Source organism: Anser anser (genome assembly GCF_964211835.1).
Source record: "Anser anser genome assembly, chromosome: 2".
Lineage (NCBI taxonomy): Eukaryota > Metazoa > Chordata > Aves > Anseriformes > Anatidae > Anser > Anser anser.
In genome coordinates, this window is record NC_139721.1 from 90,764,860 (window position 1) to 90,786,580 (window position 21,721).

Genomic DNA, 21,721 nt, shown 5'->3' on the forward strand with positions numbered 1-21,721 from the left:
AGGTGCCAGTATTTGTATTTCACTTTTAGACCTGTTCATTAAAGGTCTGTGAGCATATACCTAAATAGTAGGCTATGGGCCTATAAAAAGCTAAGCACACTATTAATACTGGCTTTGTGTTATGAGAGCTCACACAAATGGTAACCTTTTGAGGCAAGATTGTTTGGTTTGGACATACCTACAATTAGGAAAAAAAAAAAGTGCAAACAGTTATTTCAAGGTTTTGTTTTGCTTTGAATAAAAGTATCCAGTCCTAGTTCAGGGTTGTTTAGTGCCAAGTTCTCGTTCAAGGCTGGAGGGAGACCTTACAACTGAATTAGAAAGTCCTGAAATGACTCTTCAGGCTGGTGCCAGCACAAACTGCGATGGCACCTGTGGACACTGCTGGACCCTGGGTGCAGGATCGGATGGGGTCCTGGTCCCACTGTGGGGTGAGCAGAGCCTCCCAGGAGAGGTCCCGGAGCCCCTGCAGAGCCTTTGTCCCGCAAGAGGGCTGCTTCGTCTGGCCCCAGTCCATGCACGGCACAATGTGTTTTGGGTGCAACACTGTGTTTTCGTGTGTATTTTTGAATCCTGCAAGAATGTCTTTGTTCTCAGGGGAGGTTGGTCAAGTGAGTTGATCATTGGGAATCTGCTGACACAAAAGACAGATACTAATACTTGAGCTGCTGGGACCTGGATTCTAAATACTTGTCTTGGAAAACGTAAATCAGTGATGCTAGATATTATTAATAGGAGTGCCTTTTAATTACATTGACTTCAGTTAAATAGAAGGACTTAAATTTGCTTAAAAACAAAAAAGAAAAAGGTTCCACATGCTCATTTGTTCTTGCAAAATAATTTATTTAACTGTATTGGTGCCTCCTTCTATGTTTGTTGCACACGAATAAGTGAATATGCTGGCAGGGATGGTGGTAAAGAGGTTAAAACTTGGTTGAATATGGGATAGTAAAAAGGACATTTAGAATTAGAACGTTTGTATTGGAAAACTATTAGAGCAAAAGAGGAGAAAGAAACATTCCTGTCCTGCAGCCTGCAAAAATTTCCGTATTGCTGATGTTAAGCATGATAGCATAAGATTTTTAGTAGATCTTGAGTACATATGAATGACAAGAAGGTGCAGATTTAGCATCTGCTAGGCAAGCCAGTAGGTCGGACAGTGAACAGTTGCTATGAGCTGTCAGTCTGCAGCTTACAGCCCCGGGAAATTAGTTGGAGAAAACGCTGGGGTGGGTGATGCCAACTAACAGCATTGAGATGTTCACAAACTACTCATTGACAACTGGCAAGTGGAGGTTGGCAAAAGGAGAAATATCTTTTGGCTAGGTGAATGCTTGTAGGGTCAGTAGTTCTGAGAACAGCAGCTCTCCAGGGGAAGTACTTGTAACTAAATATTAGTTCAAGAAAATATTTTTTTTTGTCTTTCACAAGACAAGATGCAGAAAGATGCCTTTCATGGTGAATTTCAGGAAAAGCGAGCGTGATGGGAATTGTTATATCACTGATCTTAAGGGACTATTTCTGATACTTAATGGTTCTCACAAAATTCCAGTACACGCAAAGCATCTCTCAGAGCCATCAAATGATCACATTTAGGTTGAACTGGCTCATGCTTGCTCTTCCTGGCTTACCTGGGAGGTATCCGCAGTGAAGCACACGTCCTTCCTCTACTCCTGGGCCAGTGGACTTCCAGAAGGCAGGATTTGTTTCTTCCACCTTCTTCCTGAAGGTGCTTCTGCTGGTTTATATCAGACCTTCAATTTTGTTGTGGACATTTATTATTTCTGTGTGTTCAGAACAGATGTGATGCAAGTTTCTTTGGTGGTTTGGGGGATGCAAATGGCTATGTAGACGTTGGAGAACTCCACTGTATATAGATCCACGTTGCATAAAGATAAGTCTGCTGTTAATCAGGTGCATTAGCTCGAGGAAATACTTGTCAAGAGCAAGTAGGAATGCCAGCAGCTGAGCCTCAGTTGTTTCACTGGAGATGTATGGGGCTGCCCTCCCCTGTGGTAGGAGGTGCTGGGACTTCTGGGGTCCCCGGTCCCTGCACAGGTATAACCAGAAGATCTTAACCATCGTCCCCAGCTGCACAAAGAGCACATCCAACTTAGTCCAAAACCATGCTTGAAAGAAATGAAAATTTCCTGACAACTGGAAATCCTGTTTTTCTGCCAGCTCTATACCTGGCTCTGATTTCATCTCCTAATGGAAACAACCTGCAAGATCCTAATTACTGGCTGACAGCTTGGGACAGAAGAGGTAATGGCACTGTTAAACTCAGGAAGCAGATTTCATCAGAGCTTTGTCAACTGTCCTGCCGAGTCATTCATGTGAGGCGATGACTCAGCCCAGGATCTGCGGTCCTGCTCCAGGTCTCTGCCCCAGACCAGATCACTCTGCAGCATGAGTGCGATCTGGACCCACTCTGAACAGACTACATGGGATTTAATGCTACCTTGGTGCTTTTATGTTGGCGTTATGTTGCCTATGGGAGTCACAGGCTGACAGATGACTTGGCCAGAAGCCTGCCACTACAAAGTCAAATCAGTAGCAAAGAGAGGAGCAAGCTTAAACTGCCAAAGGAAATTTTTACTGTGTCTTGGTTCTTTGTCACATTTTTGATTTGGTAGTAGCAGAGTTTTAAAGCTGGATTCACTGTGCTAACAAACTTCAGCATCAGCATTAATATTGATTTTTCGGCCCTGCTCCCTCTTTCTTTATTAGTCTGATCTTTTTGCAGACCTGATCTGGAGCTTGGCTCCACAGATGCTACACTCGGCACAACGAGGGGCCGATAACAGCCATCAGAGGTGAGGGAATGTCTGGAATGGCATTCTGGAAGCAGAAAACCAGACAGATAGCTCAACATTGTCTCTGCTGCCAAAGGATGCAGGACATGGGACTGCCCTGTCAGAGCCAGGATCTGCTGGCCTTGTTCTCCAGGTGGCCTCAGAGGTGGCCTCTGCTGCTGGCTGTTACTATGGCTTATCTTTCCTTTTTTTTTCTTTTTTTTTTTTTCTCCCCTTTGGTGTTTCAACACAGTTCTGCATCTATTATTTCCTACTGGTATTCTTGATCTTTTATCATTAGAGGCACAATTTATTTATTTGTTTTGAAGCCCAGCCTATGGGTTCTGTCATGTTCTGAAGAACCTGAAAAAGTTAACACATACTATTTAGTAGTACCATGCAGTGCCTTTAAGTGTTGTTTTTTTTTGTTTGTTTGTTTTTGCAAGACCTTGGCTTTGTAATGTCCATAAGAAGTAAGCAGCCCCAAGTGTTGTCAGTGAGATCTGTGTCCCAGAAAATAGTGGGAAGTGATGGTCTGCATCCCCTCCGGAATTCCCCATCCCTTTCCGTATGTGTGCACATATACACACCTATGTGTATGTTTGGTTTGTGTAGCAGCCAAACTGTTACATGATTTCATTGCAGCTCTTGAAAGTGACTGCCTTTCCTGCTTTCTGCATTGCCAAAAAATCTAGTTGTTTTTGTCATTTAAGGAAAGATTAAATGTAGGTATACCTAACGTAGATACTGCACATATGCGTGTATGTCAAAAAAAAGGAGGGGGGGATGAAATACAGCTGTGTGGAGGTCAGAGTGTTGCTTTTTGTGTTGGTAAGGGCTGCTGTAGGACTGATATATTAAAAAGAAAAAGAAAAAAAATGCACAAAACAACCTTCTGCAGTTTAAAGACCCTCTGAGCTTTGCTTACATCTCATCTCCAGGTCTGGGTGAGAAGAGGCTCAGAGATTGGTTGTCTCTTAACTTCTTTTAAGAGGGTTTCCTTTAAAAATCTGTTTATGGTTGGGGAGGACATGCCTGAAAAAACATTTGCACATAAAACAGCTGTTAAGTGAATCTCCACACACTGAGATCAAGAGAACGTGAAGAAATATGTACTTCCAAGGACCTCTCTGCCAACTTGGAGCCTCCTTCAGAAAATAAATACAATCTCCCTACAAGCCTCTGGTAACTTAGTTACTGAAAAATAAATTGAGCTACTTAGACCCTTGAACCATCTTTTTATTTTTTTCCTCCATCCCACTAAGTCTGAAGCAAATGCATAAAATTGTGTTGGAATGATGCACGCCGAAGCCAAATAGATTAATTTTAATGTTTCTTTGGTATGTTCTCAGCTAGTCAAGCGCGGGCAGCGGTGGAGCCGTCCGTGTGTGAACTGATCGCTTCCAGTAGTGCAGCCATCCTTCCAGCAGTAAATTAAAATGCCACAGAGCTCTCTTTAGACTTCCCTCAATGCCACTTGTGAAACAGAGCATCATCTGGGGGGACTCTCAGAGGTGTAGGATGGCGTTATTGAGGGCTTTTCTTTGTTTCTGGTTTAATTCCTCTTTTCTTCTTTTGCATAGTCCTGCGTGCAGTAGGGATGGGCTTGCTGTGGAGGCACAGCTCCGTGTCCTCTGTTTTCATTTGTTTTGTTTTGGGGATCCAGTGGGTGCCAGCGTGCATTGTCTCAGGGTGGCTGCAAACCCCTAGTCCCCTGCTGCAAAGCTGTGTCCCTTTAAAACCCTCTGCCGCTGCAGCTAGGGAAGGTTGGTGGTGTGCTACAGATGTTTTTACAGTTCGTTTCCAAACAGCTGCTTTTCCCTTCTTTCGTCTGTTTTTCCTTTATTTATCAAACCCCTCAGGACAGCTCATGGCTTGCAGCCCTGGCAGTGGCTTCCTGCATGAAAGCCCTCGCACAGGGTCCTGGGATGGAGCCGGAGGCAGCACCTGCTACCCCAGCGGGGCTTCAGCTCAGCAGGTTGCAGCCCTTGTGCCCCAGGAAGTAGGGGGACAAGCGCTCCTCCGTGGCAGCGGGAGCTTCAGGGGCACACAATTTTAGTAGTCTTTATCCCGCTTCTGGTGCTTAAATGGATTAAAATCCCTGCATCTATCATCCTTGGAGGAGAGTGCACTCGCTAGCTGCCCTGGCACATCCCTGGGTGCCTCCTGGTGTATGGAGATTTGTCCATTGTTGATAGTTAAATGTTTAGATCCCAGGTAATAGGAAGCAGGAAGAATGAAAACAAGCCGTAGAGCCCTATTTGGCCAGCAGTCAAAAGTCTGATGGCAGTTGCGACTCGAGCCTTGGCTCACGAGCAGGATTTTTTCCCATTCATACACTCTTTCAGCAGACAGATTTGTGTGGATGGTTTAAGGGAGAAGGGGAAGAAAAGTCAAGAGATGAAGCTTTTCTCCACCCGCTCTTTAACCAAGTTGTTTGTTCCTTAACTTGTTCACAAAATCAGAAGTGAATATGCTCCATCTGCTGCTTTTCCTTTTATTTTTCTGTGGTGGTTCCCTGGTTTTGGAGGATCACAGGCAGGCGTGTGCTACAGGGGGCTGCTGGTTCCTTGCCACCCTGCTTGGTTGTGTCCTGCAAGGCCAATAAACCTGGGTTTGCCTTTTTTCTAAACAAGGCTTCCAATTTTCTAACTCCATGTTTCAAAGACCGCCTGGATCGGAGGGCACTAGGGGAGTTTGTTGAGGGTTGGATCTGGCTTTGTTAGCTCAGAGGGGCTGTCAGCTGTTTCGTCATCACATTTTCAAGTCTGGGAAAATAATTATTGGTGACAAGTTAGCAACTCAAAGAAATAAGGTTAATTTTGCAGCGCAGATTCTTGGTGGATAAGGAAACAAGATTAAATGAGCTTGCATTTTGTGCAGCTCTTTCATAGAAGGACTCCACTCGTTGCCCCTCATGCCAAGTTCAATTAACCACACAGTCTTGCAAAACCGAGCACAAGACGCTGCAATTTCCTTTTAATAAATTGCCATCATGGTCTGTTTTTTTGCAGAGCATGTGGAGCAGCACTGGGCATGGAAGGAAAAAGCACTGAGAGATTTCTTGGAGACCCTTAGCAGAGCCTGTGGTCGAGGTCTCTGCTCCCAAGGGTCCTGCCTTGTCCAGAGAAATGCACAGGTTTGGTTGCTATCAAAAAACTGCATTGAAGATGCTTTTGGACTTGGGGGGAAATGTGCCCAGCAGTGGCCCAGATCCTAACAAACCTGTTTCTTGTGTGGAGATGGAGCAGGACCTGGGTTTTTGTTGCTGTGTTAGTTTGTCCTTGTGCAGCTGTGAAACCAGAGGGCTGCAGAGGTTGATGCTGGGAAGGCTGAGGTGGGAATGGGACCTTGTCCCTGCGGCTGTGGACTCGGAGCACTCATGAAAAAGAGAAGGACGTGCATCCCCTGCAGGGATGTCTCTGCACCTTTCTTCCACAGAGGAGTGCTTTTGTCCAGGTTCCTTGTGCAGTTAGATCAGAAATGAACCATTTCCTTTCCCATGCGTTGTGCAGCCTACTGCTTTACAAGTGGTTGAGAATCCCCGGGTTTTACAGTGGGTGGTGTTGAATTCCCACTCGAGTCCTCTTTTGGCTTAGTTCTTGAATGTGGAGGATATAAGCAGGCCGTAATAACCAGAGGTGGGTCTGGTTGGAGCTGAAAGGGTTGAAACGTCAACTTTTTTCTTTCCAGATAAAGAAATAAAAATAATGCTGGCCTTTTCAGATGTCCCAGAAGTGGTGGAAGTCAGGAAGTGTCTTTCCCTCTGATGACACACATTGGTTATCTGCAATTGCTGTGGATCATGTTTGAGATCCTTAGCTAATATTTAGGGCATACAGTGTTGTAGAGTAGAGGGGAAAACGGCTCAGGAAAGCTGATGCTTTTAGATGTTTTCTGTACTCCTGCAAGATTTTAGCAGTTCTCTGAAGCCTTGCACAAAGCAGTCTGGAGCTGAGCAAGATATTTAGAAACCATTAGCTTTGACATGATAGGTGTATCACAGAAGGTTTATGTAGTCTTGACCAGCTCTCAGGTTTAATTTTTCTTCACTTCCACATTTTGCTCTTGTTGGCATTTGAGATGCTTCCCTTCTGTTGGGATTCTGTTATACAGCAAGTTTTTCCTGTAATTTCTTCAGTATTATAGCATTTGCAGCATTAGCAAGTGTGATACAAAAGCCACTATATGGCTAGAAAGGTATATTCAGTTCTCATATTTGCAAAGGTGTTCTTCAAAACAAAACCACTTTTGTGGGTTTGTTATGCAGTTAGAATCAGGATTTTTTGACATCCTAATGTAAGACACCTTCTATTCCTGATAAATAACTGCTCTGATTTCTTATTTCCATTCACGCAGACTTACCAGTTTTACCCAGCTGCTAACTTAAAAAGGGAGCTCCTCTTTCTCTTTAAAACCTACTTGCTTCAGATTTAGCTTTGAATTCCACAAAAGCTCAGGCTGATGCTTAAATCTGAGTACTTGGAGGAGACTCCTTAAAGTTCAGGTGGAATTTGTGTGACAAATACTGTTTTTCAGGATTGAGGCATTCATGGGTTGACAAAGCAAAAGTTTGAATATATGTTCAACTGAATCAAAGCTTTGTTTTCTTCCATTTACCTTGAGAAGAGTAACCATGCCTCTTCCTGAGAACCTCTTTCTACAAACCCTCCTCTCACAGAGTTGTTAGTGACCTAGGTGGGAGATTTGCCCTGAGATTTTTTCGTCCATGATAGGTGCATTTCGTGACTGTAGAAAAAATACTGTATGTAAATGCACTCTTTAAAAAGATGATGGGAAAACAATTAATTTTACTTCTGCTTAGGATTATTTTTTGCCCAGTTTTTGACCAAAAAGGGCTTAGTTTCAGAGTGCTAAATGTGAAAATCTGTACTGCATGACTTCATTTATTAACAACAGAAAAACTGTCCCATATGTTTTACTGGCAGAGAAAACACATTTTTACAGAATAGAATTAGAGCAGAAAATATTATTCCCTCTTGGAAACATTATAGTGTATTAAATATGACTTGGAAGCTAGGTTTCCAAACAATTTGATTCCAAAAGCTCATTAAAATTTGATGTATGCTCTAGTATCTTTGATTTACATTGGTTGTACGCATTCTAATTAGCTACGGAAACGTCAATTGACAGCTGTAAAGTTATGAATGTGCAAATTACCACTCCTGAGTCCTCAAGCAGTTCTCAGGGAATAACTGCACTTTTATGAGGATTACCGCTGGAGGTGTAGAATTTTTTCATCTGAATACGTGAAGAAAGTGTATACATGAAAGACCTTTTATCCCCTTAAGAGCTAAGTCAGCTGCTCAGTTGTTACTTCCATCCTAGTTCAAATGTTTACATTTATGAACATGCCGTTTTGTTTGTGTTATGGTGACATCTGGAAGCCTTGATCCGAATTGGTCTTCTCACAGTGCAAGGTACTCTACACATCAGAGATCAGTCCAGGAGAGTTTACCTTCGAAGCTAAACTAGATGCAGAAAGGAGCCTGCCCGACCAGGTGTTAAATACTTCTTTACCTGTCAATGACCCAGGCTGATACTGGCCCTCCACCTCACTGGGCAAAAAGCAAGTTGCAATCAAGACGCTTGCACTGTTGGAAAAATGAATGTCTTTCATAGTAAAGCAGGAGAGTTGAACCACTACCACTACCTGATCCTCCTTTGCAGTCCTGCAAGGCAGGTTTAGGATGGGCAGCAGCAATACATGCTTTGTTGTGCTGTTCCACTCGTGTCCTCTCTCTTCAACCTGGTGAGAAGGTAGCTGAATCCCCGTGTCTATTCATCAGCCTTTCTGCAGGGGTTGGCAGGAAGGGCTCCACCTGAGATGGTTTCCTCATGTCGACATTTCTTCTTGAACCTGGACTGGGAACAGGTGCTTCCCTTCCTGTCCCCGTTCCCCCTTGTGAATGGTTGCAAACATCTCAAGTGGAGTTTGTTCGATCAGGGCAAGCCTCAAGGAGGCAGTGCCAGTAAGGAGAAATCTTTGTGACAAATGCTGGCAATGCCCCCATTTCAGATGCAAACTTGCATCACAACGAACTTACCATTGTTAAGAAAAGGAAGAATTTTCTTGCAACTCTGGATGTATGAACTAAATCTTACATTCAGTCTTAGCTTCTTTGAAAAAAGAGCTTTATAACATAGGATATTAGTAGAGGCAGGGGGAGGGAAGAACTCTCTTCTTCACAGAGGTGCCTTTGGGCAGTAACTGGAGATCAGAAAAATATGTAAAGACCATCGTAAGCACATTTTAACAATACTAGAAGAAACCGAAGGCAAAAATCATGGTGTTTCCTTTATAAGGTGATTTTTTTTTTTTGTTTTTTTTTGCATTTGGAGTGTTCTTTTTTTATCATTATGAATGTCTGGTCAGAGAGCTTTTTGTACACACATTCATTATGCAGGGCAAGTTTGAGTAACTTTTTTTTAGCCTCTATCTTTATGTTGCATTGTGTGTGATGTTCACATGTGCTTTAATGAACGTTCAAGCTGGTATCTTGACTTGGACCACAAGTCAGTTAGGGTTTGGTTTAAGATATTTGACGTGGAACATGAACAGATGAGGACTAATGAATTCCTGTGTCAGCTGGTATCACAGGACCTCCTTGAAAAGGCTTCAGGCATTCTTAAAAATCCCACCCATAAATAATTCTGCAAAATGCCTCTTCCCTCCATACATAACAGAAATCTAGGAAGCGGAGGGGTGTGTCACGAAGCTGTTCCAGGCTCCCAGGGAGAGCGACAAGCTTGCAGGCAGATGGGTCCTCTTTTTCTTTTTCTTTTGCACCACCCAATGCTTACCCTAAAGCCAAATGAGACTGCATGTAGAGTGAGCTCAGGAGTATCTGAAACAGAGCCTGCCCGGCTTGATTTGAGGTTGGTCTGGACTCCTGCAGCTGTCCTTGGCATCAGTAGGGCTTGTGAGCAGCACCACTGGTTGGGAGATGCCCCAGTGTTTGTAATGAAACCCTTGCTGAGGCTGGGGTTGGGATTTTTGGCCACCAGTGGAAAAGCTTCCATTCGTTTTGTTGGCTTTTGGGATAGGTCCTGTATTTTGCAGCTGTTCCTTAATCATGCTGGCACTGAAGAACAGTCTGTTTGTTCTTACTGGTCTTCCCATTACTACCCTTGTTTACGGACTGGTGGCAAATGCATTCATCGGTTGGCTGCCTTGCTGTGCCCACGCTGTCTTCATAACCAGATATTTCCACAACAGAAAAGGGAATTAGTCACAGAAGGAAGCAGGTGTGTCAGATGTATAGGAAAGAGCATGATTAAACAGCCGTATTTTCTGCTTAGGCTTCTCCAGTGAAGTGACGGAGTCATCCTCAGCTCAGCATCCCCTGCAGTTCAGCTGTTGAGCTCAGGAAAATGACTAGCCCCCAGGCTAACACCTGATGGGCTACCAGCTGCATATTTTTCTTTTTAATTTTCCCCAAGAAACACTTTTTTTTTTTTTCCTGATATTTGCCATGGGATCTGGCCACTCATTTTTCCTTTGCCTTGACCATAAGTAAGCTCATGTTTTAGAGGCAGTTTTTCTCATAGGTCAGGCTGCCAACACTTGCAGAGGTAAAGTGGGTACTTTGACTAAGGTTGCGACTTAGCATCCTGCTTACTTTTGAATATATCAAAATGACCAGAAATCTGTGTTTTTCAAACCTGGCTTGCAATTGCTATGGGAGAGTTTGCTTTTGTTTTTCTTAACTCCTAAAAAGTTTTATTTCTGGTTTTATCATGTGTTGCTAGACCTAAGATGAGCTCTTTCTCATTGGGTTTTGGTATTTTGAAATTTGACAGAGAGATAGCTGTGAGAAGTGACACTGTGAAGTTGGATTTTGCCTGGTTGGCTCTGAATGCTTCTTAAGGGAGGCAAATCCAGGTGAAGGGAATATTATTTCCCTTTTGTCAATGTTTTAGGAGTAAATTTCACCTTCAGAAACACCTGTACAATTGCCCCTGTGGCAAAGGGGGAAAGAATTTGGGCTTTGATGCTGTGGTCTACTATGATTAAATACTGAGTGAGAGTAGAAATGGATTTTGCCAAGTCATGTGTTGCCTACATATTTATTTTTCTAAAATATTCTCAAATAGTTGTGAGAAGCAGCTGAAAAAGTCAAGAATGAAGACAGGATGTTTTCAGTTTATTGTTATGCTGCTGTTCAAACAATTTAGAGTAAAACACCTCATGTATTTTGGAAGAGACATTATTTAAGCATAAGGACTTTGTGTCTCACTCCCCTTCTGCGGTTGCTCTGCACATCACCTGCAGCAATGAAGAAAGAAAACTTACTGATAGCCACATCTGTGGACTGATTTCCAAAACACAGACAGAATTCAAGGAGGTACCTTGCTCAGGAAACCATTTTCTCCATGGCAGATACCACAACCAAATTACAGAATGGTAATATGTTGCTAAAAATAATCCCTCTGTGTTTTGACAGCAGCTTCAGTAAACCTCTATCTAGTCGGCGGATTATCTTAATCTGGGTCAAGAGATACTGCTAAGAATTTGCAGGAGGCAAAAGCATTTGGGGTGGCACTGTTTACTTCAAGCAGTTAAAGACAGGTCACAGGCAAATTCCAATTACAGAGAAGAGTCAGTGTATCCAAACTGAGCAAGTACAGATACTGCATTAAGGGTATACACCAAGTCATATGATATGGACATTTGCTAGCAGGGTAGCTCTTCTGTCTGGTGCTCATCATGGGAGCACCCTGTCACGCACCCGGGGAAAGAAAATGGTGGTAGAAACCGTAGTTTCTAGTAGAAACGGTGGTAGAAACAGTAGTAGGGAAGTAGTAGGTGGGGATGGAAGTTAAGTTAGGAGGTGATGGTGCTGTTCAGAGGAGTCATGGGAAGGTGGTGGGCTCAGTAACATGCCCATTGGTTCTGTCTGAATTCCATGGTTTGGAGGTTATATCGTGAGGACTTGGCCAAAATTTTAGGTTATTGGCAAATGAAGGATGATTAGAAGGAATGTTAGAAGACACAAATCATCTGAGGAGGTTTGAACATGAGTGGTCTTTCAAATATCAGTGCAAACTGAGTAATTTTGTTCACAAACAGAGTGGCGAGGCATAGCTGGTCAGAAAGTGGGATGGATGCCATTCAAAGATGTTCCCAAAGTAATTTTATTTTTGTTCTGTCAGGAGCAGAATTGCTTCAGTCTTCTCTGTCAGTAAACTTTTATTTGAGAAGGAGACTTCATCCAACTGGTGAAAGGGCTAGCAGCATCCTCCAAGTAGTTGTGCCCACTACAAAAGATTTTTGTGTGTCAAAGGAGCCCAACCTTATTCATTGGATGGCTGAGGGGCTTCTTTAATTGGTCTGCAAGTATGATTTCAGTAATAGACATGAAGTGCAATGATGTTAGGTTTGGCTAATTACAGCCTTTCTGAGTAGCAATTAACATGTCAGAAATGTAGTTATGCCTGAAAGAAATGCTGAAACCTTCCTTGCCTCTTGTTCAAAAGCACAAATGGAAGATTCCTGTAAACTAATGAAAACAATCCGGCAATGCTTGGGGAAACGTTTTGAGAGAACCTGTTTGTCACTGGTGTGACCCGATCCTTGCCTGTTGGGTGATGGTTGTAAAGAGGGCTGCCTGCAGCTGTAGGTTTGCTCTTGCTAAAAACAAAGGAGATAATGCTGTGTGTATGAGGCTCATTAATACCCCTGGCAGCTTTAAGAATTTCCAAGGCTATAAAAGGAGCTTATCTCCTGAGGAGGAGAGCCCCCTCCTCTCCTGTTCCCCCCTTAAAATTAGACAGATTCACTTCCAATGAAATGGAGCGTTATTGCACCCCAAACCAATGCTGCTAATCTCTGGAGGGCTGAAAGGCCTCTTGTCTGTGATTGGAATCATATGATAAAGCCTTGCTTGCTTTCTGTTTTATTGTGCCAAAAAGTTTGTCTTGCTTTTTGATCTAGCTGAAAGCTAAAGCAGCTTTTAGCATGTGTGTCGTATTGGGCATTTTGAGACAGAGTTTTGGGTCTTGTCTCTCCGAGCTTCTGGCGTGGTGTCTCCGCATAGCCCACATGGTGCTTTCCTCAGGCATTGGCCCTCCCTTCTCCTTAATGGTGGTTAATAGCACCTCCGAGGGGGCTTTTCCACTGATGCGGTGAGATTTTTCAGACCCGGGGCAAAATGCTGGCAGTGGGCCCTTTCAGCCCTAGTCAAATAATGCACAGGTGAACAGCCCTGCCACACAGGCTCCTGCTGTGCTTTCAGGCTTTGCAATGAGCCAGAGTCTCGGTCAGCAGTGCTGTGAGGCCAATTTATAGAGGCTGTTCTGTTGTGTGTAAAATGCAGCACTGGGCTGAGAAGATTGCATCCTTGATAATAGAGGTTGGGAAAGATGAGGCCTTGCCAGCAAGCTCCACGAGAAAAACCTTCCACAGGGAGAGGAGTAGGATTGCCAATAGATAGGGTAGGATGGCTGAAATAAATTCTGAAACCAAGGAAAGAGGCACAAAATGTCACATCCCAATATAAAATACTAACTTAATCAGGCATGGGTTCCTTCTACTTCTGCAAAGAGGTGGACTGAACAGGAGGTAAAGCTGCTATTTTAATCCACAGGTTCTATTTTGAAAGCTGCAGAGAAAAGGATGCTGCAGAGCACCAAGGTCATACCTGCCCTCCTGCATCCTTGCCCCACTATGGGGCTGGCCCCCAAGTCCACCTTTGCTGTCCTTCACTGCTGTACTCTGGCGTGACCTTTTAAAAAATATTGTGGCAAACACTGAAGTGGAGTAGCTACATCTAATCAAGAGATATGATGGGTAATCTCTGCCCTTCCCCTCCCTATAATCCACTAATCCTTGCCTGATGAAACGAGTTTACTTCTGAAGAGGTCTAGCTTTGGCATAGGCACTACTGAAGGCTATATATATATTTAAAAAAAAAAAAAAAAAAGACTAATTTTCCACTTTATTAAATGCTCAAGAGTCTTTTACATTAAAAATCTATTTCTGGTTTTTTTTTTTTTTCCAAAGAGCAAGCAGTCTTTCCTCCTCCCACCCAAAAAAGTCCCAAGGAAAAAAGTCTTTCTAATGTTCAATACATCGGGGTTGTAAAAATGCAACTAGCCCTCGGTGCGTGGGTAAAGTTTATGCTCCCCAGGACTGAATCCTCGTTCTTCCACAGAGCTAAAGTGCATAGGCTTTGTCTGGATGGGGAAAGACGGCATTTCAAAAGGAAGAGGACTTCTTCCACACCACATTTTCAGTGCCAGTGCTGATGTTGAGGTGTCCTCTGCATTGATGTAACTGGGGGTAGCTGTTGTGGGAATCCATTTTGGCATGAGGAGTCTGGCTGGTGGGTTTTCAGCAGTCTGTGCGTGCTACCACTAGGCTGATGCTGGGGGAATCTTGGGGATATTGTGTGGACTACCAAGCCCCCGCCCTAGACGGTTATTCTCTGCTTTCCCAGGGTGCAGGAGATCGATACCACTCCCACTTTGTTTATTGCTGTCTGGGATTGGGGGTCCTGGGAAAAATTTGTCCCAGAAAGCCCTGAAGGAAAGAGGAAAAGAGGAATTGCAGGGCACGTGGTTAGTTGAGCACTCTGTAATTTGGGAATACCAAGGCAGGCTTCCAGGCTCTCTTGTGATAAGACGAAATACTCTAAACTGTGTCAAAAAATGAGTCTTCCAAAAACATCCAAATTCAGATCACAGCTCAAACCCTGGCTCCATTTTGACCTTATGTAAATTATGTAACCTCCCCTAAGAAACATAAGGGGCCTTGCCCTTTGAACCTGTGTTTCTTGGCTCATCCATTTTTTGTCTTTCCTTTTAAACTCCTGGAAGCCATTCTTGTTTGCCTTCGGGTTGGGAAACTGGCTGCTCCATTTCTCAGAACAATGGAGGAAGATTCATTCATTCACCAAATGAGTTATTTTGTTTCTGTTGCAATAAAATTTTTGCATTCTTTATTTTCAGTCTGCTTAGCTGGCTTAAAGTCTGAGTGAGTGACGATTCAAAGTCTGCTTAGCTAATGTAATGTTAGCAAATGGAATACAACATTTTTGGGTATTGGTAGGGAGGATTGGTATTGTTTTTCTGAACCCTGGGAAAACATGTGATGCAGGGGAGCCTGCATGCCCTACCGAATGTCTTGAAACTCCCCTTCATACCAGGAGAGGAATGGGAGAGAGCAGAGCATTTGGAAGAAACAGAACTACAATGGAGAACATTTAGCACATAGTCTGTACTATGCCACACACACCTATTTATTTCAGTGTTTTATAGCATCTGGCTTTTGTTTGTTTGCTTTAATCTTTACATGTTTGCATTAACTGGTCAGAAATAATGGTAGCCAGTTTCACTTACACTGAGTTTTGCATCCTCCACTGCTTCTGTGGGGGTCAACATGGATGTTACGTTTGCTGCTGTGGTGGAAGCTGTCACTGAGAGCTTCTCTTTATTTTTTCTTTCAGTGATGATCGTAAAAACTTCATGTTTGTTGAAACATCTGTGGCATTTAATGCCCTATTGTTTTCCTGCTTTGGAAGCAGGAAGGGAGAAATGTATATTTTCCTTTACAACAAACCAGCCTTTGTCAGTTGCTGACTCACTTGGCCTTGTTGTGCTGAACTGCTGCAAGTGAGTTCATTGTAAATGTCCCTCACAATATGTGGTTCAGACCTCGTGTTTTTTGGACAATGAAATCATATACTGATATGTAGGTATGAGAGAAGCTTTGCGTCCATTCAGCACAGATAAGATTGTTATCTGGGCTGTGATTAGCTTGCATAGGAGACTGGATTTATCTGTTTCCCTATGATAAATTTACACAGTTGAGACTTTCAGATGCTAATATTTTTTTGCATTCCACAGGTTCCTTTTTTTCTCGTAGCTTATCTCTGTTTTAAGTGGTTCAAAATAGATGGCATTTTAATTGTGCAGATGCATCAGATACTCTGTAATGAAACCAGATCTTTTCCAGCTAGGGTCATGCTGAAGTTTTCAGGTAATGAAAATGACTGTGAATCAATTACATGATACTTCATTATGATGAAAGAAAACAAACGTGGCATCAACAGTGGGTTCAACAGTCTTTGTTTCAAAAAGGAACTTGCAGAACTATTTAAGGCAAAACAAAATCCCAGAGAAGATCATCAAAGAGCTCAAATGAGAGCATAAAGTACTGTACAATGAAAAATGCCACAAAGGCTTCAATGTCTTAGACATGTATGTGAAAAATTTCAGGCTGAGCCTTCCCACACTATGGGAGGTCATCAAGTAAAGCAGAGTTAGCGCTATTTATCTCCGGTCAAAGTGACACATGACTTCATTTGGGTTTTAGTCTCATTACTGCTGTAGTGTGAAGTGTCAGGTTAAAAAGACTACATGCTTTTCACCCATAGGGATTGCTCTGTTTTCATGGGTCAGGTCAGCACTATGGCTCTAAGCATTGCCTACGGTTAATATGTAATACATTTAAAACTAAAGTCCTTGAGAATATAAAATTAACCCTCTGGATGTCTGTGAATGGGACTTTTTGATGGTCACCTTGATTTAAGGAATACAGTGTGCCACAGCTGCTGGCAATGGAGAACTGAAACAAAATCAGATGAACATATTTTTCTCAGATCCTATTGTTCTTTGCAGAGTGGTGCTGGCCGTCATTGCTCTTGTGTCCTTGAAGATTGCCAGGGTGAATTATGTTACACAAACATATCAGTCTTGGACAAGTCTTGGGGCAAATGTCCAAGCTAGGTCAAGCAAGAAAGTACTGCCCTTTATTTTGCCCAATACTTTCCCATTACTGACTACCACATTTCTCATATTGCATACCAAAACTTTTTTGGGAAAAAAGCAACTTATTCAGAAGAGAGTTTTCTACACCATATTCTTGAAATTTTTGTGGATAAAGTTAGCAAACAGGATGCTATCATAATGCCCACATGTTCAAAAAAATTGTTACATCTGTTAAAAATAACAAAAAACAAAAACAAACATTGATGAGGCTTTCCGAGGTACCACACAGTATATCTGCTGACTTGTGACTTTTTATCTGTAGTGGTGGGTGTCTAAAATAAGTAACTAAGAAGAAATGGGTATGTTTTTGTATCTTGTCAGGAGTGTTACTTTTGTGGTGTTTCATCATGCCTTGTCGTGTATTAATAATGCAGAAAAGACTAGCTAAGAAATAGCTTAATACACTGCCTTTTTTGGAGTGGCATGAGGACAATTTGCCTTAGTCATAATTTTAAAGGAATGCAATAGTCTATGTGGTATAAAATCTAAGAGGAGCAATTTTTTATGGTGGCAGCATTGTTCGTTCAAACCTTTTTGTAACCTAGAGTAACTGGCAAATTTATTTCAGAAAGGCATAGATAATGTCAGCGTTGAGTTCTGTGGCTGTATAAAACAGTGGGATGATGAGTTAAATTAGTGTATATTGATTTGTGGCTTTTTTAAATATGATTTAATAAAAGGAAGCACAATTAATTGAATGTCTTAAAATTTAAGATCAACATTCTTCTAGATGTATGATCTGTCAAGGTCCTCTCATGGCTCTTGTCATTCATATGTTGAGTGCCAAAGAAAGTATTCTGATCAGCAAGGCCTAATGGAAGGATGTTTCTAAAACAGGATTATGAATCTCATAAATCTTCATTTCTGAGACCTTTTCAGTGTCTTGAAGCTGAAGCCAGCATGTCACAATCTGTTACTCTGAATTAAATGCAACAAATAGCTCGGTTGAGGTTCTGGTTTTGAATTTTTTTTTTGTTTCGAATTGAACATTTGTTCTTAGGAAACCAGAAGGCTAAGAAACATGTTGATATTTCCCCCTCACCGCTGGCACTAGAGTTGTCTATTTTTATTTACTTTGAGAGACAGGGAGAATTGGACAATTGGCTGAACCACAGTAACCAGCGTCATCCGCTTCTCATTAATTCTGATGCTTCCTTAAACTTCTGAAATCTTGAGTCTGTAAAGAAAGCGTACAGTCATTTCTTTTGAAAACCACACAGAATCTGGAAAAAATTCCAATGCTTTCAAACAATGACAGGATATATACAGTCGTCTTTGATGCATACATTGGGAAAGGCTTTGCCCCCTGCTCCATCCCCACCCGTCTCCTCTATGCAGTTTAAATTGGGCTGTCAGAAGTGGTTTCAGTGTATAACCCTTGGCAGACAGAAGTAGATTGGCATCCCCATAAGCACTAATTTTGCTAGCAGTCCACCCCAAAAAGAAAAAAATGCTGGCGGTCCTGATGTTCGCATCCCAGCTTATCTAGCTGTGCTGTGAGATGAAGCTCTTTATAGGAGATTAGCTGTCCTGAGGAGAAGTGGACGAACAGCTCTAGAATTGGGAAAAGAATGCACAGCACGGATGTTATTTTTCTTTGTGGTTGGGTGCAGGCAGAAAAGGATGAAAATGTGGCTCGGAAATCAAATGCAGACAACTGCTGTTCTCCTCAGAGGATTGTGCAGAAACTGTGTATGTGCAGGAGACACTGCTGACCACTCACCACATCCCACTCACCACCCATTAGGGATTTTCAGAACCCAGGAGAAAGCCAATGGCAAGAGATTTTTATTTTTTCCTGAGGAGCGATTTATTATGAGTATCTCTTTTAAGGCTTTGCAGCTGGTGAATTGGTTTATATCTGAAGTTGAGGCTCCATCTGGACTGGGGGGTGGAAGAATAGGAAAAGGTTCAATAGACAAAGAATGGGGAATTTATGCTGGGCATTCGCAAACTCTTCCTGGGGATTTAAACTATTTGTAGACATAAGGTCAGCTGAATCCATGGTTTATGGAAGGGGCTTTGTCTTCTCTGTTTTCACTCCACCCCCAGCTCTTTGAGCAGAGTAGCATGAAGTTTTGAAAGTACTATACTGAATATTCTTAGTCTTAAAAGGCTTTGTTTCAAAGCATAGTTGGCTACCTCTAGTCAGGTGGCTTAACCCTCTTCAACTCTAACACATCGTATGTAGTTTTAAGCCAGTTAGAAACTGTCAGTCAGTGTTTGAGCTCTTGCCCCTAGGAACTGGGGCAGCGCTCCAAGCCTTTGTCCCAAAGTGCCATGGGGTTCACAGTCGGCAGAGTCTTCCATCACACCTCTCACCTGCATTGCTTGTGTGAGAGAGGCCAAAATTCCCATTTTCACTGTCAAAAGCTTTTCACAGCTCCACTGATTCTGTTTGGTGTGCTTCTCAACTGGCTTACAAATAACTTGAAAATATATATATTTTTTTTGTCCTTGCCCAAATCTTCAGAACTAAATCTAATGTGCAGAAGTTCATGCTTCCAAACCTCTTGTGCCTTTGATGAGGCTCTTTGCTCAGCAACTTAAAGCAGGACCTTGTTACTGCTCTCCAGGTGCTGCAAGTGAATATGCTGGGGATGACTAGGTAACCTGCTTCCCTGTCTAACTTCTCGGGATGCTAGGAAGACACACAGCATAGTCTCCACTCAGTATCTCACCAGGGGTCTGTGAGAATGCAGTATACAAGTGATCTGATGTGTGAAGTGAAAAGTATGTAATTTTATGTGAATTTAATTTTTAAAGAATTGTCTTAATCTCTTCTTTGAGGAGGTAAGGGAAGTGAATGGAGTATATGTGCCACAGAGACTCTTATTCCTTCCTGGCAGAGACAAGCGTTGATTTCCTGGAGTTAGTATAGCACTGGGTGTATCAGTTAGATGCAGAGCCATTTCCCTCCCTCGATAATACTTGCTGGTATAGCAGACCTAAGAGCTTTATGATGTGGATGCAAACTCAACACACAAGAAGAAAGTGTGTTTAAAATTTGCACAGTACATCTGTGTAGACATACCAACCTACCAGTCTCTCATCACCAAAATGAGCATTAGCTTTTACACCTCATCTGACTGTTGCTGTTTTACTGAGTATCTAAGAGCATGAGGGATGATATGCTTGAAAAGAAACAGCTCAGCTGAGAGTGAATGAACTGCATGCATGAAGGCCCACTGAGCTAAGAACTCAAGAGCAGGAGTATGAATGTCTGCTTACACAGGCAAATGCTGCAGGAGAAGATGGTCAGTGGCAAAGCAGGGCTTTTTCTGAGAAGCGTTGAGGATGTGTTGGTTATGCAACATCAGCAGTTCACCTCAGTGAGGCTAGTAGTGGTGATGTTTGCAAGGGACCGGCAAGTACTCTTGGTGTTTCCCAAAATTCAACCTAGTGCTGACTCATCTGTGCCTGGGGTGGTGGGGAAAGCTCAACTTCTGGGAGTCTTATGAGAGGGAAGGCGGTCACTTGTATACACAGCATTTACCCCTTTGAACCATGGCAGAGATTCAGCCAAGTAGGCAGGAGAAGTTACGTAGTGGTGCATGAGTTACGTAGTTTATCTGTGGTTATACAATTGTGTATGGTAATTAAATGAGGGGAGGTGTTTATTCCTTTACTGATGCACCTACACAGATCCTTGATGGTACCATCTGCTTCTGAGCTCTGCATATCCCTCTCCTGGTTATGAAACACAGATACGTCTACAGCAAAAACTGGGAAACAGTCTGCATCCAGATCGTTTTACAGTTATAGTTGTAATGTAGGTAAAGTTTAGCAAGTGCATGCATGTATAGTGAATAAACATTTTTAAGAGGCTAAATAGATTATGCAGTACTTGTTCAGGAAATGTGATATTATTTTCTAGGCTCTCTGAGTGTCTACTACTATACCTTGTGAGCTGAATGCTATTTCCTGCAAGTGCAAAATTTTGTTAGTTTTCTACTATCTATAGGAATGCAAAATAAAATCTAAACAAATGAAAACTTTCTATTGCCCACATAGATCAAAAAGCAGATGTCAGTCTTTAGTTGATGTTGGTAAGCAGCCAAATAAAGGTCAGCCAATTTTATTGGGAAACAAGAAAAATCAAGTCAAGTATTTTCCAGCATGAAATTGCCTTTCTTGTCCAACATGCTACTGGTATTAAAAATACAGATTTTCTACAAATTCCAGCAAAATATTTAGTTTTTTTTTTTAAAGCAAAAAACATTGTGAGGAAAACTGCAAAATAATTTACATTCTGGTTTCCCAAGGTCTTTCCACAGCATTTTTTTAATACCAAAAGCAAATAGACTTCTGTTTGTTTTTATGTCAGGAACAAATAGCTGCAATTGGTAAAATATCTTAGAGAGAGCTTCCTTTGTGGAAGTGGGTTTTCATGGGATTCTTAACAATGCTCTGATAAATTTATACCTACTGCAGGTTCATGGAGGGTGTGGTTGTTACATCAGTTAATAAATTAACTTCTCCTGCAGTGCTTTTTGTTGAGGGACTCTTGTTAAGAGCAGAGGTGTGTGCAAGACCTTTGGTGTTTCTGTGTGTCAAAAGTACTGTGCTACCACTGTACAGCCCAATGCTCTTAGGCTTCTTAGAACAGGGATCAATGCTGCTTTGGTGGAATTGTGGTGGGTTTCTGTTTCTTCCCCCATGTTGGTCTGATCTCCCTGTGGGGTTGGGACTTTTCTTGGTGGAGGTGGCAGCCCCAGAAAACACCCAGAACTGTAGCTGGGGTTGCAGATGGGAGCGGGTGAGCACTTGGGACTAAATTTTGTTTCACATTGCAAAATACAGTTCTGCTTAGAATAGAAATATTTCTCAGGAGCCAGCTGATTTCATTGAAAAAAGAAAAATGAGTTAAGTATCTTCAGAATTAGTTGAGGTGAAATTAGTCTGTTTGTTTCTTTTCATCTAGTAATTTCTGTTTTCTCACAAGCTTGAGTTTTTGTGTACTGTTAAGCATAAAATGGTAACTTCAGCAAAACATTTTTTTTCCAGAATTTTTGTTCCACCAGTTCATCTTTGTTATACTTTGGTCCCAGTCTGATGCTAAATAGCGTCCCCTCAGAGGTGTTTGAGTTTGGGAAAAGGCACCTCCATTTCTAGCCCTGTGGTAGTCCTTG

The 21,721-nt window shown here is 42.3% G+C and overlaps 1 protein-coding gene and 1 long non-coding RNA gene across 3 annotated transcripts in view; one reads left to right on the forward strand and one right to left on the reverse strand.

The window, feature by feature from the left end:
- Positions 1-21,721, forward strand: part of BMP6 (bone morphogenetic protein 6) — a 96,935-nt gene that overhangs the window by 27,697 nt on the left and 47,517 nt on the right. The gene's annotated exons all lie outside the window — the stretch shown is intronic.
- The window catches only part of LOC310895229, a 35,914-nt gene continuing 14,652 nt past the window's right edge, over positions 460-21,721 (reverse strand). Inside the window, exon 2 of the long non-coding RNA XR_014580550.1 lies at positions 460-21,692. This is a non-coding gene — a long non-coding RNA (uncharacterized lncRNA). The remainder of the gene's footprint in view (positions 21,693-21,721) is intronic.